The following is a 17,793-nucleotide window of genomic DNA, read 5'->3' on the forward strand; positions in this document are numbered from 1 at the left end:
AAAGTAGTTGTGGAAGCTCACGTGTTTCCATTCCACACCTAGACTCATTCATAGGTCATCCACTGTAAGCTGGTAACACCACCCCTGTCGCCAGCCCTACAAATTCATGCAGTAAGCTACCACATTTAAGTACTGCTGCCGACTTCGTGGGCGGCTCTCAAACCTACCAATGTGTGGCTAAAGTACTCCCAACGGTATAACGGCCACTGCAAACAAGGAACAGCAACCTGCTGTGGTCGTGTTAAATGTCGTATTACTTTGATTTATCTTCTGCTTGCCTTTCCATGACCTGTGAAACAGATATATTGTGTCTGCACTCAGCAGTGTGACGGAAAGGATCAAGAGGTCGCCTGCCGGTCGTACAGTTCAAGAAAACATGTAACTGCAGGTGGGACAGTTTTTAGTAAGTCTGCAAAATGGCAAAGCTGGTGCACCTTCCTCACACACATACTAGTGCAGGTAAAGGCAAGTAAGGAAACAGCAGAATATGCAAAGCGCAAACAATCTTAGTGGTAGTTAGAAAAGCACTGTAGATGCATGGATCGCACACAATAAATGGCTTCCTGCTGCACGTAACGAAGCTGCGTTTCGCGTTGGTGTAAACATTATTGTATTCAACAATGTATGTATATCCGGGAATGCTACCCCTAACACTAATGGCGTAGCATAAAGTGTTTGTACTACATGTGACGACAAATGAAATGAAAGAACAAGGGACCAGTGGGCAAGCTACCGCCCTTCCAACAATTACAAAGGGTACTTTCATGTACAGAACTTGCCACATGTGCTGTGGGCAACAAGAGGGGCATTCTGAAGAGTTGCGGAGGTGTAAAACATCCTTTGCAAACCATATGCCGCGCTACAGACCCTTACCCGGCAAAGGGCATTGTATTGTGCATGCACTGCAACGCCCTACTGTACCGAGGGAAGGTAGTTGGAAGTGCGTGGGATTGGTCCTTATGTGAGCATTACAATGACTGCCGCCTATGTAGGTGAGGGTCACCCAATAATTCCGTCACGTCCCCCATAGCATCCAGGCAGGTGCTGCCCCTTCTGTACCAGACCTTTCCTGCCGTTCCTTGTGTGGCGTGTGTGACAACACAATAATAAATTAAAATGAACTGGGAAAGGAAAAAAGATAAATAAAAAAAGCACCTTTCACAGATCAACAACGGAATTGCCAATGCACGCATGCAGGGTGCGAGGCGTGGCAGTGTGGTAAACACTCTAGTTCAATCGGTTAGAAAGGGGGTCGCAGTACAAAGAGGTTTCTTTACGTGTTGCAGAGCGTTTTCAAGAGAGTCAGTGCGCAACACGTACATAAAAGAAAATATCACTACTTTCAAGAAGGGCACCAAGCCAATTTAGATGGGGTGTGCAGAAATCGGGATGGCTGGCATAGTAAAATGAACGTTATAGCTGGAGAAAAGTATTCGTGCCATGAAACATCATATTCCCATGGGCGAAGAATGCCATTGGCACAGGTTGAACAAAGGCACACATACACTTCTTTGCTATGTACCGTGCTGTCTGCATTCAAGGCCCAAATAAAAAATGGCGCTGCCACATCGGTGGCTGCATAATGCGATAGAAACGTATGCAAGAGATCGGAAACAAATGCATGAACTGGGCAAGAGCCTCCTTTGTCGCAAACGGCACTGAAACTCGTGTAACATGCTATGCAATTTTCGCTGCACAATAGGCAACAATAAAATTGGCATGATTGCGTCTCACCAAAGTGTCACACAGAGAAACCAAAATCAGGCACTTCATTGTAGCTACTCCATATGCACATGATAGATTGCAAAATGAGTAGTCACTGCACAGTGTTTTCCATTCACTTTCAGTCAATGTATGTCGGAATTCCCTAAAACCTGCACGCTGTGCCTCGTGAAAACACACCGTGTAGCACAGTCTTTCCGTACACACCACACCCACAAACTTTATTGCCCAATCCCATAGCCTCTGCAGGCCCATTTCTATGGCCGTCATCTGCAAAAGGGGCGTATGCAACACGTGCCACCCTGCAGCTATGCCGATATTACCTGACTTTTTGTGCTGGGCGGTCAGGAGTGGCGGAATAACTCAACCAGGGGAGCGGACCTCATTGGTTATGGTGGCTCTTAAAAGAACCTTTGTGGGTATTTATTTATTTATTTGGTGCTTCCCCAGAAGCACTTTTTTGCGGTTTTCATACCTAAATGTGTGTTTTCAACGTCAGCTCACATTTTTACACAGGGTCTTCAGTGCAGTGTGTAGATTGTGAAACATTTAATTGCCACTGGTCGACAAAGACATGCCATTTGCCTTGAAAAGGTGTATGTATCGCGAACCAATGTTCTCATTCTCACAGGAGAACATCCCAGCAGCACTCAAGAAGTCACACATGCTTCTGTTGACGAGACCCCTTCCGACCGCTGGCTGGCGACAGGAATCATTGGAATACTTCCACACTATTCTCGGGGGTATACATGGGAAAAGCACCTTGGCAGTATGAAAAATGTGCTGCACTGCTTTCATCATAATCTTCAGTTGAAGGAACACACGGACAAGGCATGCAACCCAAAAAGAAGCCTCCAAAGTGCACGATCACAACATGTACAGTTGCCGAAGAGGCCACGCGTCGACATTCTACAAGCAGTCTGCCGAAACAGCACGCTTCGACACTACACCACAAAGCGTCCACTCCCTCCAAACCGAAATTGCCAGACAAGTCTTCTTGGAGGGCATACACGCACAGATCTTCCACAAAGCCATCACCCACAATGAAAACTGTGCGTTTTACCATGTTTGCCAACTGCAGTACACAAAGTAATGGAAAAAGTGAATGCTGCCCTTTCTTGTGACGCACACCCAGAGCACCTGATTGACCAAAGGCCACAGTCCCATTCCCATTGGCCACCATGGCGAGAAGCGCAAAATGTGCCACGTGCCTTTCCCCAAGTCCCTCTTCCTATTACCGCACACCCTAAGATCTGACAATCCCCACAATTCAATTTCCGTGGCCGGCACCCGCAAAATCCCTGGATGTGACTTTCGTGCTGCAGGCGGGAGTGGGGGAATAACTTGCAACCAGGGTAGGGGGAGATCATGGTAAGGGGCGGCTCTTAAAAGGGCCTGTTTGGTTGTTTATTTTAGATGCTTCTACAGAAACACCTTTTTTTCGTTTTTTATTAGCTTTTGTGTTTTCTTGTGCTCACATTAGTACAGTAAATTCTTCACCGCATCCTGCAGAGGAGCAAACAAAACTGCATTGCCAATGGGTGACAACAAAATGCAATTTTCTTGGGGGGTGGAGGGGAGTGGCGGGGTAAACAATGTCAAACTGGGTAGGGGATTCAGTGCTTCATCGTAGATGTATAAAGCTTTTTGGGGGGGGTTTAACATGCGTGCGAGCAACTTTTTTTGCATTTTCTCTTTATATGCGTTTACGTTTGCCTCTCCTCACATTTTTACCACATTCTGGTCAATGCTTCTTGCACAATGTAAAAGAAAACGGCCTTGCCAATGGCGCTCAAATAAATGCCATTTCTACGGAACCACTGCATATTTTACGACCTCATGATCTCATAGTGGGTGGAAAACATGCCAGCAGTCTGCATAAATTCACGCATAATTCTGTTTATAGCACACCTTCTGACCTCTGGCTGGGGACAAATTACACCGTCATGGACCCATACTCCTCTTGGTGTTATGCATGAGAAAACAACCTTGCAAGTAGGAAAAATACTCATCACTGCGGTCAGCAACCTCTTCAGGATGGATTAATCGTCCACACAACATGTAATCTAAATGTAGACTTCCATAGTGCACCACGACAAAGTCAAAGTTCGTGACAGACGCCACATATCTGCAAAGGCGAACCATCCCGCCGAAACTGCAGGCCCAGAAAGCATCCACTCCTTCCAACCTGAAATTACCAGCAACGCCTCTTTGCACACAACACCTGTGCAGATGGCGCACAAAGGTATCACCGACGATGAGCACTGTGTGTCTCTCCATCTCAACCACCCTCACGACACAGTATTGGGATGAAATGATACCGCCCCTTCCTGTGAACCACACCCTAAACTCCTAATTGCCACAATTACATTTCCCTTTCCACCCTGCTCATAATGGCAGGATGTGGCATGCGCGCTTTCCCATCTACAGTGAGAGCCACGGCCTAGTAAAGTGCACACACACAATACTTCTTCCCTTTGCACAGTCATTTTTGCAGCACTCCCCCATTGGGTGCTGTCAAATTTTCAAACAGGCATGCAGCAATCACATACAAAACCGCTGCATTGCACACAGTCATTTCTGTACACCACTCCATATTTACCGTTAAACACTCTCAGTACACGTTCCATTTGATTGCAAAGCCCCTCCACCAGAAACTTCTGCTAAAGAATGCACAATTGCAGCATCCACAAAGATCCTAAGACACAACCAGCACACCTTTGGCCATGCACACCACAGTGCAGCCCTTTCCACAACCACCACAACACTATACATCCAAGCAAGCGACCATGTGGGCACCAAACATTATTCATAACCGTAACATACATAGCAGCATTTCTATCCAACTCCCCCACACCATAAAACACCCATTCACGGAAACGTGTCACACTGTCAGGAATAAGCACTCGGGGCGCTGTGTGCCGACATCAAGATTCACTTTGGCTCCTGATAAACAAATAAGCGATCTATGCAACAGACAGCATATTAAAAGAATTCCCATAAAAATAGAAAATATGTGCTCATCGGCTTCCAGGAGTCCGGAAGTCTGTTTTCCGTGGTGACTGGAAGATGCCATGGAAGCTATGCAATCCGTTGCTAAGGGGAGGTAACCAACGTCCTGGGCTCCGACGCCGGTCTCATGTGACTAATATTATTTTAGTCCCGCCTTGGCAGTCTCTTGTTGCTTCTGATTAGCGATTACTTTGTTTTTTGCGTTACGTGTCCATTATTGCTTTGTGTTTTGACCTGTTTTTGGATTGCCCTGTTCTGTACTGGTAATAATCGACTTCCCTGGTATTTACGTACCCTCTGTTTACATCTTCTAACCTTGTTCTGTCTTATCCTCGGTACCATCTTTGATCGTCTGCTTCTACGACCCAGACCGTATTTGGACCTTCCTCTGTCTAATCCCTCAGCCTTGTCACTGCCCACCTCTTGCTACGAAACGGACTGTATTTCGGAAAACGAATTGCTTCAACCTACTGCTTTGTCTTTGCCCGCTAGTGCTACGACTCGGAAAGTGTATGCGGAAGGCTTTGGCTTAGTGGCTCTGTTCTTCCCGCTCCGACTGCTTGTGGAACCATCGCTGGATCGCACTCGACTTAACTTGGGAGTGACTCTGCACAACCTGCTTCTTCTACTAAGGAACTGTGGACTGCATTAAAATACTATCTTCACACACGAACTAGAGACTTTTTGGAATTGTGTATGCCCCAGGTGTCCTCGTTCCGTCGGTACATGGTTTTTGGACATATCAGGCATCCGTGTGCCTCCGGGAATAGTCTGTGTTGGATTACATCAACAACCACGAACTTCACATCATCTTTGGAACTTATAAGCACTCACGGATCCCTTGGTAAGACTGATTCTGTTTTGACTATTTTGCTAACTCTGCTTCTTGCTCTGTTTTGTTTACTGGCTATTTCTTGCAATCATTCTATGCAGAACCTATAACAACTTACTGTGTCTCTTGTTCAATCTGGTATTTTGAGTTATCTGCTACCACGGCACAGTTTAGTGGGTAGTCTGCCTTATTTCTTTGGAGTACTTATGCTAAGTTCAAAGACACTAAGCTTAAGGGTTTTCTTTGCAGCCACTGTTGTCTCGGGGGTATCCAGTCTTTGATCCCTCTGTATGTTCCTTTGTACATCCAGAGGGTTACATTAGTGGGAAGAATTTGTCTTCTTCACTACAGGGTCAAGGTTTTTGCAGGAGAGTTCTGACACACACTTAGCAGAATCCACAAACATACCACAGCCTGCACCACCCCTACGCACTGCCATTCACAAAGTATTCACTTCAGCACAACAGCTTCACAACATTGGGCCTACTTCAATAAATCTGTACACAGCAGAGTAACCAACCACATATAAACTGCACTTCAACCATACCCACATTACGTACACACTGCACCCTGTGGCCACACTACACAACTTCTCACTGCACCATCTCCTGACACACACACCAAATACTGTAGCATTTTGCAACTATCACCACAACCATGGAACACACAATATACGCTTTGCAACTCACTTGTGGTGCTGTAGCACGTCGACAATGTGCTCTACACCCATTCTCCAAAGATCACCACCCTGTGCCTCATGCAGTGTCACACCTGCATTGCTCCAGTGGGTATGCTCCTTGAACACATTCCCTGCACCGTAATGCAACCATGCAGGCCAGCATATCACCAACTACCACTATGCACAAACGCACCACTGGCACCAGCACTCCTAATCAACTTCCTCACCGCAATGGATATGCACAGCGTTACATGCAAAGGTTACCATAATGTATAAACATTATACTGTCCCCGGCACCCCTACGCCCTTTCATTCACATACTATTGTCTTACCCACTTCCCCTCAACTTAACCACAAAATGTTTACAACATTGCCCATACTGCAAGCATTGTGCACACAGCACACTATCCAAGCACAAGCACGTATACCAGCAGGGGGCGCCAAGCATCGGAAGCCTGATCCGTCTCCCTTCCTCAGGCTGAATCCTATCTCCTGAAAGCAGTATATTTAACAATTTATACTACTTCGCTGCAATTTCTCACCTTGTAAACATCCTGTGCACCACTCAGCTGCATTGGCTTGCTATTACTCAGCTCCTTTCTACCTGTTTAGCCCCCCTCTGCTTTCATCCAGCCTTGTGGACTACAACATGGCGTCCTGGTCCTTCATCCCAGCGGCTACTCCAGCGATCTGCAAGCCCTACTGCCGTTCCTGAGACTCCTCTCTCTTGCTGCCACGGAGCAGCGGCTCCAGTGGTCCCCTCTACTCACCACCACCTTCCGAGCCACCCGCCTCTCACACCCGGACCCTACCGCTCCTGAGACCAGCTCTTCACCGCATACGGCAGCTCGCACACTCTCGGCCTGCAACGGCCCCCGCAGCTCCGGAGTACCCGGACTCCCGCAGCCAGCTCCATACTGTGGCTCTCACGGCCTCGGCCTGCAGCGGCTCCCGCTGTTCCTGTGCGCCCCGACCCTGCAACCAGCTCCACACGGCTGCTCTCTCAGCCTTGGCCTGCAACGGCCCCTTCAGCTCCTGGGCACCAAGGCCCCCGCAGCCAGCCCCACACGGCTGCTCTCTCCACCTCGGCCTGCAACGCCCCTTTCAGCTCCTGGGCACCAAGGCCCCCGCAGCCAGCCCCACACGGCTGCTCTCTCCGCCTCGGCCTGCAACGGCCCCTTCAGCTCCTGGGCACCCAGGCCCCCGCAGCCAGCTCCACACGGCTGCTCTCTCAGCCTCGGCCTGCAATGGCCCCTTCAGCTGCTGGGCACCAGGCCCCCACGGCCAGCTCCATACAGCTGCTCTCTCTGCCTTGGCCTGCATTGCCCCTGCAGCTCCCGAGCACCCGGGCCCCTTTAGCCAGTTCCTTACTGCGGCTCCTCAACCTCGGCCTGCAACGGCTCGCGCAGTTCCTGTGCACCTATGCACCCGGACCCTGCTAACAGCTCCATACAGCGGCACATACAACCTCGGCCTGCCACGGCCCCCGCGGTTCCTGGTCACACGGTCCTTTCAGCCAGCTCCATACCGCATACGGCAGCCTGCATAAACCTCGACCTGGAATGGCCCCCGGTCCCTTCTGACAACTCATCACACCACATACAGCGGCTCTCTCAGCTGCGGCCTGCAGCGGCCCCGCTGCTCCCGAGCACCCGGATCCAGCAGCCAGCTCCTCTCACCGCACACGGCGGCTACCACAACCTCGTCTGCATTAGCCCCCGTTGTTCCTGTACACCAGGTCCCTCGTAGCTCCCATGGACAGCTCCTCATTCCACATACGGTGGCTCACTCTGCCTCGGCCTGTCCGGCCCCCGCTGCCTCTGAGCCCGCGGTCCCCACCACTCCAGGGCCCGCTCTTCCTACCACCTCCGGCTGTGTCCTCTGCATCCTCTGCTCGGGCCAGTCAGCTTCGCATTCGTTTTGGTGACTCCCTCCATTCTAGGTCCAAGTTGCCTACATCAAGTTGCTACAAACTCCGCCTCCACTGCCCTGTCCAGATATCGCTGCAGTCATCCTCCTGACTCCCTCCAGTGTCGGGCCACTGCGCCTAAAACGCCCAACTACTGTCTCGTTGCAACTGGCTCCCACGGTTCCTACGTGCATTATTGTGTCCTCCACAGCCAGTCCTGACAGCTCCACAGTTGCACTTGGTCTCCTTCCTGCTTCACGCCTTGGCAGCTACTTCATCCACCAGCCTTCCCCCTTCCGCAGATGACTACCGCAGGCCGCTCCTGACTCAGCATACTGATGCTCCCACTACACCAGTCTGCCACGGCCTCCGCAGCTCCAGTGTCCACTGTGTGACTCTGCAGCCCAGCACTGGCCTACTCCCCCTGGACCTATTGTGCTTCTCCCTCCCTCTACTGCTGGGGCACCTCTTCCTTCACCGCTACAGCCTCCTATGCCTACTAGACTGCTCCTTCAACGGCACCTTCCACATCTGACTCCCTTCACTGTCCTCCGCTGCCTTCATCAACAGCTTCCTACAACGGCTCCTGGAGACCCCTGGGTGCACCTCTACCTCTCTGCCTCAGCCTCCTCTGCTTCCTTGATGGCTCCATCTACGGCATCTGCCACATCTGACTGCCATCACAGCCACAGCAGCTCCTACAGCTCCTTGTACTGCTACATCTACCATCACCCCTACAGCCATCGCAGCCCTGCAGATCCTTGGCTCGCTTCATCAGCCATCTCCTCCGCAACCACAGTGCTGCAACCCGCGCATCAACCATCTCCACCTTAGCCACCACTGCCTCCGCTGCTCCTTTTACCCCCTCAACCTTTACCACCGCTGCTTCGTTACTCCACCCGCCCTTCCGACAGCGTCCTCACCAGCTTTAGGCATCAGCCCCTTGGACCTCTAACTCTCCTGAGCATCCTGGACTACAATTTACCCTACAACCCTCCCCACCGATTACCAGCCGTTACTCTGGTACTCCAGTCCTTCCTCACCTGACCTCTGCTTTAATTATTGCTCCTTGTTATGCGCGACTCCCCCTTTCTGTCCCACCCCACCTCTTTTCTTCCCCCTCCGCTCTCCCCCCTCAAGGTTATCTACCTCATCACCATTGCCATTTCCTCTCTCAACCTTCCCTCCAGTCCAAAAAACCCACTCCATCCCACCTCCTAACCACTCACTCAGGCACCGCAACCTTATCTACCCACAAATCTCCCATACCCCCAATACCTTCGAAGTTGCCCTCTGGAATACCCACTCGATCTGCAATAAAACTACTGCTGTTCTTGACCTATTCTTACGTCTCAACGTCCAATTTCTCTGTGTCACTGAAACATGGATCCCACCCCATAACACCTCTGTTCCCGCATCACTCACCTCTTCTTCATCTTCTTTCGAGCACGTCCCTCGACCCTCTGGTCGTGGAGGCGGCCTAGGCCTTCTCTTCCGTCCTCACTTTACCTCCTCTCCCTCTCCTACTTCTCTTCCCACTCTCCCTTCCTTCGAAAACATGTATAAAATCTTTAATTCCCCCCACGCTATATCTTTCCTCATCATATACCGCCCTCCTGGCCCTCCTGGCTCATTCTACGAAGACATCAACCATCTTCTCAGCCTCCTCTCCCCCAGCCCCTCCCCTCTAATCGTACATGGTGACTTCAATCTCAATCTTTCCACTAACTTCCCCTCCTCTCCTCTCCTGTCAATCCTTGATTCCTACCTCCTTTCCCCCTCTTCTTCCCCCTCCCACTCACCAATATGCCTCTAACATTGACCTAATCTTTACCTCTTCTATCTCTGCCTCTCCAATTTCTTCTCTACCTAACTACCTCTCTGACCACTCCTTACTCTCCTTCTCTCTCCCCCCAACCCCCTCATCCCCCTCCCCCTTCTTCCTCCCCCCTCTTCCGCTGTGACCTACGTAACTTCAATCCTTCTCTCTTTCTTACTTCCTGCTCTTCCTTCCTCCCCCTCCTCTCACACTTCTCCTCTCTTTCAGCTACTGAAGTGTTCTTCTCCCTCACCTCTGCTCTAGATCATCTTTACCCGCTCTCCTCTTTTCACCCTTCCCGCCGTACTGCTCAACCTTGGCTTCCCCCCCATCTTTCCGCCATGCGCTGCCTTCTTGGGCGCTTTGAACGTTCCTGGCTCAAACACCCCACCCCCTCCAACAAATCTGCATGACTTGTGTCTCAACTCTGCCAAGCGCACTTACTTCTCCGACCTTCTTCACTCTCAGTCCTCCAATCCACACTGCATCTTTCAAACCTTATCCCGACTCCTTTCTCCTCCCACCCATGATCATTCCATTGCCTCTCCTCTCTCTGCCTCTGACCTTGCCTCCTTCCTTTCCAACAAAGTCCTCAACCTCCGACAATCTATTCTCTCTTCCCCTTCCTATTCTTTCCCTCCATCCCCCTTCTCCCCCTCCCTTCTCCATGTCCTCATTCACCCCTAACACTCAACCTGAAGTCACCCTCCTCCTTTCCAAAACTCATCCAACTGCTTCTCCTGCGGACCCCATTCCTACCTCCCTTATCCCTAAAATCTACCCTCTCTTAATACCTTATCTGACGTGCTTCTTCAACACCTGTCTCTCTACATCCACCTTCACCTCTCCTTTCAAGCATGCTACCATCATCCCAATTCTCAAAAAACCCTCTGCTAACCCCCATCTCGCATCCAATTATCGCCCTATCTCCCTCCTTCCCTTCCTCTCCAAACTGCTAGAACGTATTGTCTATTGTCAACTCTCTACCTTCATCTCCACCCACTCACTCCTCCCCCCACCCAATCTGGATTCAGGCCTCTTCACTCCACGGAAACTGCTCTCACCTCCGTTCTTAACTCTCTACTATCTGCTCGCTACTCTAAGCACTCTTCTATTCTTATCCTACTTGATCTCTCAGCTGCCTTCGATACTGTTGACCACCCTCTTCTCCTCAACTCTCTCTCATCCTTTGGCCTCAAAGACTCCATCCTCGACAGGTTCTCCTCCTATCTTTCTAATAGCACATTTTCAGTCTCCTGGGGTGGCCATTCCTCACCTGTCTTTCCTCTCAACCACGGTGTTCCCCAAGGTTCTGTCCTTGGCCCCTTTCTCTTCTCACTCTATACTTCCTTCCTTGCCCCCATTATATCCTCCTTTGGTGTATCACACCATTTCTATGCCGATGACACCCAGCTCTTCCTTTCCTTCTCCTCCTTCACACCTGATATCCACTTTAAGCTCTCTTCTTGCCTCTCCGCCATTAAATCCTGGATGTCCTCTCACTTCCTTTTCTCTCAACTCTGATAAAACTGAACTCCTCTTCTTCCCTGCCAGTACTCTTCCTCCTCCCTCTCCTCCTCCCTTCATTTCCTTCTCCCCCTCCCAACTCCCCTTCTCCCCTCATGCCCGCAACCTGTCATGACCACTGCTTCGAAGGAGTCAGGACCTACCCAACATCCTTGGAAGCAGGCTCATGACATATACTATCGGCACCAGCAAGTCCCAATAGGGACCTTTTGGACCTTGTCCTGGCACCGGTGGTGCCAGGCTCATAGCATGGACCCGTCCCGGCACAGGAAGCGCCGGGCTCATAACAAGTGTGAAAGTGCTTGGGTGGACCTACCTGCAGCAGACCATGCTGCTTACTTACCAGCAAGATGATGTTTCACTCTCTTCTGGCAGGGACTACTTTTCCTTCTGGGTGGGGCAGGCACCGCTCCCTGGATCATTGATGCTGGACCCCTTCTGGAAGCAGGAACTCTTTTGCCTGGGCGAGGCTGTGGAAGAAGAAACCTAGGCACTCCTATGGACTATTTAAACCACACCCGATTGGTGCAATGTGCTTCGCGTTATTCTGCATCTGCAGCAGGACACTCACCGTGTCAGCTCCAGCGAATCTTCAGTTCCGGATCCTGTGAATACGAAAATTACCTGCTGGGAACCAATCCTCAGTCTTCAGCAGCTCCTGCAAAACAAAAGGCACAGGTTAGGCAAAGGCAAAGTTAGCGGTTCAACTTACCCGATCCATCGGCAGCATTCAAGGCGTTTTTTCTGCATATCTCGTCCGGCATCGGGCCTGCAAAGACAAAGAACATTGGTTAGTAACGCTTAGTTACAAAACTGCTTACCTGTGTTACGCTCGCTCCAACTCTGCTCGCGCTGCATTCCGGCACCTGTAAAGACAAAAGAGACATTAAGGTGCATTCTACAGCCCTAGAGCAGCCTTTCTACTTACGTGCCTTCGCATTCACCATCTTCTTGTTACGCTCTCTGCCACGAACCTGGGGGGAGCATCTTCTTCGGCACCGACAGCATCTGAAAGGGAAAAGACATAGACATTAAGGAGATAAGACATTTGAAGAGAGCAATCTAAAGGGAACTTTAATACTTACAAGTCACGCTCGTGCAGCACACGGCGGCATCGCTCTCAACTTACCCTCTGCAATTAAGAGGCTGAACTCATATCCAGTGAAGTAACTGGACCCAGCGCCCCTGCATGAGACGCAGGATGGAGAGCCCAGCATTCACCTATTTAAGGTGAGCACAACAATCGACCGAGTACCACGGGGAGAGAGGGAGAGAGGGGCTTGGAACTTCTCCCAACCTTCCAGCCACTAATACCTTGATTTTCCACTTGCAGACACCTCACCCTTCAGGTCAAACTTTCGGTGAGAAAGGGGCCAAATCCGGGAGCCAAACGAATCCTACGCCTGACGTTGAAGACGGTTTCACCGCCCAGTCAAGACCCGCGCCTCCGAGGGAACCAGGTGAGCGTTACACAACCTTGGTCTCCACATCGACCCCCACCTCTCTCTTTCTCACCACATTTCTCTCACTGCCAGATCTTGCCGCTTCCACCGCTACATTATCCGTAGAATTTGTCCTCTCATAACCTTCCATGCTACTAAAGTCCTAGTCTCCTCCCTCATCTTCTCCAGACTCTTCTACTGCTCCACTCTCTTCTTTGGACTCCCCTCCTCCCACCTCTCACCCCTCACCCCTCAAATCCATCTACCACTCCGATATCCACTCCCTCTGCCTTCTCTCACCTCACAACTCTTATCTCCTCTTCCCTTGACTCACTAGGATGGCTCCCTTTTCACTCCAAGCTTAAATTTAACTTACTTTGTCTAGTCTTCAAAGCCCTCTATTGTCTTGCCCCTCCCTATCTATCCTCCCTCCTCACTTTCTACACCCCTCCTCACTCTCTCCGCTCTTCAGATCTCTTCCTTCTTTCTTATCCTCCTCCACCCTGTGCCCCTTCCTGCTTCGTTTCCTTCAAACTTCTTGCTCCTTACCATTGGAGCCGCCATCCCCTCCCAATCCGCTCTGCTGCCACCTTACCCTCATTTCGCACCTCTCTAAAATCTTACCTCTTCCATTCACCCCCTAGCTCTCTGCTTCCTCCTTCTCCATTGAGTCCTCCTCCTCCTTCACCTTCTAACCCTCCTCTCTCACTTAATCCCCCTCCATATGCACTTAACATCAAAAATAATGTAAATTGTTCCCTGTACTGTTTTCTGGTTTGATTCAATGTTACGTATTGCTTGTTCCTCATGTAAAGCGCTTTGGCTTAAAGCGCTATATAAATCTAAATAAATACAAATAAATACAAATAAGCTTAAGCTGCCCTTCAATCATACCCTCTACCATAGTGACAGTATGCAAACACTGCACCCACACTGCGTGATTTTTCACTGCAGCATCTCCAACCACAGCGCACCGCCATGGAGCTATGCTGCAACAAACTGCAACAGCTACCATAATGTACAAACAAAACACTCTCTCCTGCACCCCTGTGCACTTTTAATCACATACTATGGGCGTATCCACTTCGATTAACAAGGTATTGTGCCACTGCCAACCTACCCACATTCTGTTTGCAACACTGGCCTATAATGGCTGAAATGTGCTCCAAAACCATTCCTTACATGTCACCACCCTCTAACTGGTGCAGTCAAAAATGCATTACTGCCGTGGGTGTCCTCAAGGCCTAGGCTCTTGAGTGCATGGCCTACGGCCTTCTGCCATGCATCCAATAGTCTAAGCCTTGAACACACCCACAGCAACGTAATGCCACCATGTCACCATGTCACCATGTCAGCAATTACGACAATCCACATACACACTACTGCCATCAGCACACCTACCCAACCTGTGCACCACCATGGAGCTATGCAGCAACACATTGCAACAGTTAACATAACGCCCATGGGGGCATCATTATGCACAAACGAAACATATATGTAGGTAGCGGCACTTCACCCCAACTCCCCTACACCATAAAACACCTATTCATGAAAACAGGTCGCAATTAGCAGAATCCACAAACATACCACAGCCTCCACCACCCCTACCCACAGCTATTCACAAAGTATTGCGTCACTAACCACAACATTTTCACAACATTGGGCCTACTTCAACAAATCTGCACACAGCACAGGCTTTGAACACACTCACAGCATCGTAATGCCACCATGTATGTCACCAACTACGACCATCCACATACACACCACTGCCACCAGCACTCCTACCCAACCTGCGCACCGCCATGGAGCTATGCAGCAACAAATTGCAACAGTTAACATAATGTACAAACAAAACAATCTCTCCTGCACCCCTGTGCACTTTCATTCACATACTAGGGGCATACCCACATCCATTCACAAAGTACTGTGTCTATGCCAATCTACCCACATTCTATTCTGAACACTAGCCCTACTGCAACCAATCTGCACACACCACACTATGCAAGCACCACTCTCTACCGGATGCAGAGTCAAACATGCGTTCCTGCAGTGGGTATGTTGCAGCCCTACGCTCTTGAGTGCGTGCCCTACAGCCTACGACCTTCGGCCAGGCACCCAACAGTTTAATCCTTCCACATACCCACCTCACCTTCATTCCCCCATGCATGCCAGCATGGGCCCAACTACCGCATTCCATCCTCCGAAGCGCAGAGCCACCTGCGCTCCCACCCAACCTATGTCATGTGCAATTCACTCCCCTTCTGCAATGGACCTGCCACCATTCACCACAAAAAGAGGTTGCCGCAAGCAGGTCGCGACAGAAGCTATGGGGCCGTTACGCCAGCTGCCTCCAATCACCACACAAAGTACTTGCCTACATATGTCACAAACCACTTCTCACTCCTCCACCCGTTCCCTCCATTATTGCAGCCAACACATTGCATCTGGTAAATTTTCCAGACCCTTCTGCCGCCGCACTGTCCTCCGATACACCATGGTGGCTTTCTCAAAAAATTGACGCACAGCACGCTTCCCTCCAGCCAACCACCGGCGCGTCCAAACTTCTGCGACAGCACGCTGTACTGCGAGCCAATGACACTTCTGTTCGCAGAGCGAACAATTAAATGGGTCCCAGATATCACAAATGTTTTTGGACGTTCATTTCAGTATTTTGCAAAGAAATTGCTGGTCGGATTTCCACCAAACACACAAAAGCACGCTTTCTGACCCACAACCCTGCCGCAAATTTGGTGAAAATCCATCAAGCCTTTTGGCCTGTAGCCATGCGCAAAGTTTTCCCCATTCAGTCTAAGGAAAAAAAAGAAATGTTGGGACCCCCCCCTATACCCTTGCACCCTCCTGCCCTGCACGAATCATCGCCCAACTTGGCGAAAAAATTCAGAGGATATCATATACTTTTTTTTGCAAAGTTTGGTGAGGATTCGTCTAGGGGGAGTTATAAGCCGCCGAAAAAGTGCTCTTCCTATTTTTAGCAACTTAACCATAACTACACGGCCGCTAACGCGGGCCGTGTAATTAAATATATATATATATATTTAGTGTAGTTATAGTTCGTGATATTTCAAATTTTTCTTGAACATTTCTCAACCACCATCCCACCATTCCTTTTTCTCAGATTGGGACTTCTACAAATCCAATTTCTACTTTGACTTACATTTTATTCTCATGTTTGAAAAACAAAGTAGGAGAATCAGTGGTGGGAATGACCTTGGCATTGAACCATTCAATTTTTAACATGACTATCCACGAAGTCGCGTGCTATCAAATAGATGACAGGGACAACCAAATCATCAGAACTCAACAGACTGGTTGTCCCCACAGAAGCCTGAAGACAAAACCGACACCACCCATAAAATAGACCCAATCGCCTGTACGGGTACAAAGGGATATACAGCATAAGCATTGGGTTGAACAAACAGAGGTAAGAGGGTGAGAAAGGAGGGAGAAATGGGAGGTTTTTGTGGCAAGCCCATTGAGAAGTGAAACTGGCATGTATGACCGATGGAAGGTGAGACAGAGATAGGTTTAGGCAAGAAGCTGCAAGTGTGAGGAATGTGATGTGGTGGGAGAGGTAGATTTGTATAAAGGTTTTTTTTTAAAACATTTCTTCATTGGCATTTAAAACATAACCAGTACAAATGTGCCAACATCCCTGGTATCACTTTCCCTCCCCTTGGTACCTTCCAACAGTTTACATGATATAATTCACTTGTTGCTTCATGGAATGTGCATTTACCAGTTAGTATCACATCAAGTTTTCCTACGTGACAACCAGCAGTGGTCAAGTGATTGAGAAGTCCACGTGTACAACGCAGCAAAACATTGTTCCAATTCGCCTATGTGGTTTAAGCTAAGATGTACTAGGACCCGCCCCTCCTTCATCAGATTGCCTGATCAAGAATTGGACATAAGGGTCCCACATGCGTCTATCGCCATACTGATTACAGGTCAAAAAGCCCCATCTTCTTTCCATGTCATTACAATATAAGATATCTGCTCTCCACTGATTAATCCTTGGGCTTTGCTTCCGGCCCCACAGCATCGCAACCCGTCTCTTGGCAAGTATCAGGAGCAACCCCACTAACTTTCGTGAATGCATGGGGATCAGCTTTGTATAGCCCAGCAGAGCTGTCAGCGGGTCCAATTCTACCTCCTGACCTGTGACCCTGCTAATCGTGTCAAATGCCTGCTCCTAAAAGTGCAGTATGACAGGGCATCCCCAGGCCACGTGAAGGAAATCGGCTGATGTTCCGCCACATCTGAAGCCTCTACCCAAGGTTTCTGGAAAATATCCCCTCAATTGTGTCAGGGTGTACTAGAATTGATGCAAATATTTGAAGTGAAGTCATTTATACCTCGCATTAATGGCCCCTTTTCTTGTCATCACACAGCAGTACCTCCAGGTCCGATCCGAAATCTCCCGCCCCAGGGTCTGTTCCCACCTCCTCCGGGGAGAGGCCTTCATTTCATCGCCAATGCCAAGACTCATGGCATACAATCCGGACGTCACCTTACTACCAAGGCCCCCCCTGACGTAGTCGGTCAAGCGTGCAAGCTATTTGTGGTTGCCCCGGGAAGGTTGAAAATAGTGACATATGGCCACCCTCAATCTGTAGTATAAGAATATATCCAGCGCGGATAGTTCCCCTTTCTCTTTCAGTGCTTCTAGTGTTATAAACCTCCCTTCAGGGAAGAGCTCTGCAAAGTGTGATATTCCCTTCCTATTGACCATGGCCACAAAGACTACCTCCCCAGTTATCAGTATTCCGGGGATATGTATTACAGGGAGCGTAGGCGAGTAAAGGACCTCCTCCTCAGGCTTTGCATTCT

The 17,793-nt window shown here is 49.7% G+C and overlaps 1 protein-coding gene across 1 annotated transcript in view; it reads right to left on the reverse strand.

The window, feature by feature from the left end:
• Positions 1 to 17,793, reverse strand: part of C3QH17orf75 (chromosome 3q C17orf75 homolog) — a 717,668-nt gene that overhangs the window by 613,908 nt on the left and 85,967 nt on the right. The window lies entirely within an intron of this gene.

Source organism: Ambystoma mexicanum, chromosome 3q, assembly GCF_040938575.1.
Source record: "Ambystoma mexicanum isolate Mex_15411 chromosome 3q, UKY_AmexF1_1, whole genome shotgun sequence".
Taxonomy (NCBI): domain Eukaryota; kingdom Metazoa; phylum Chordata; class Amphibia; order Caudata; family Ambystomatidae; genus Ambystoma; species Ambystoma mexicanum.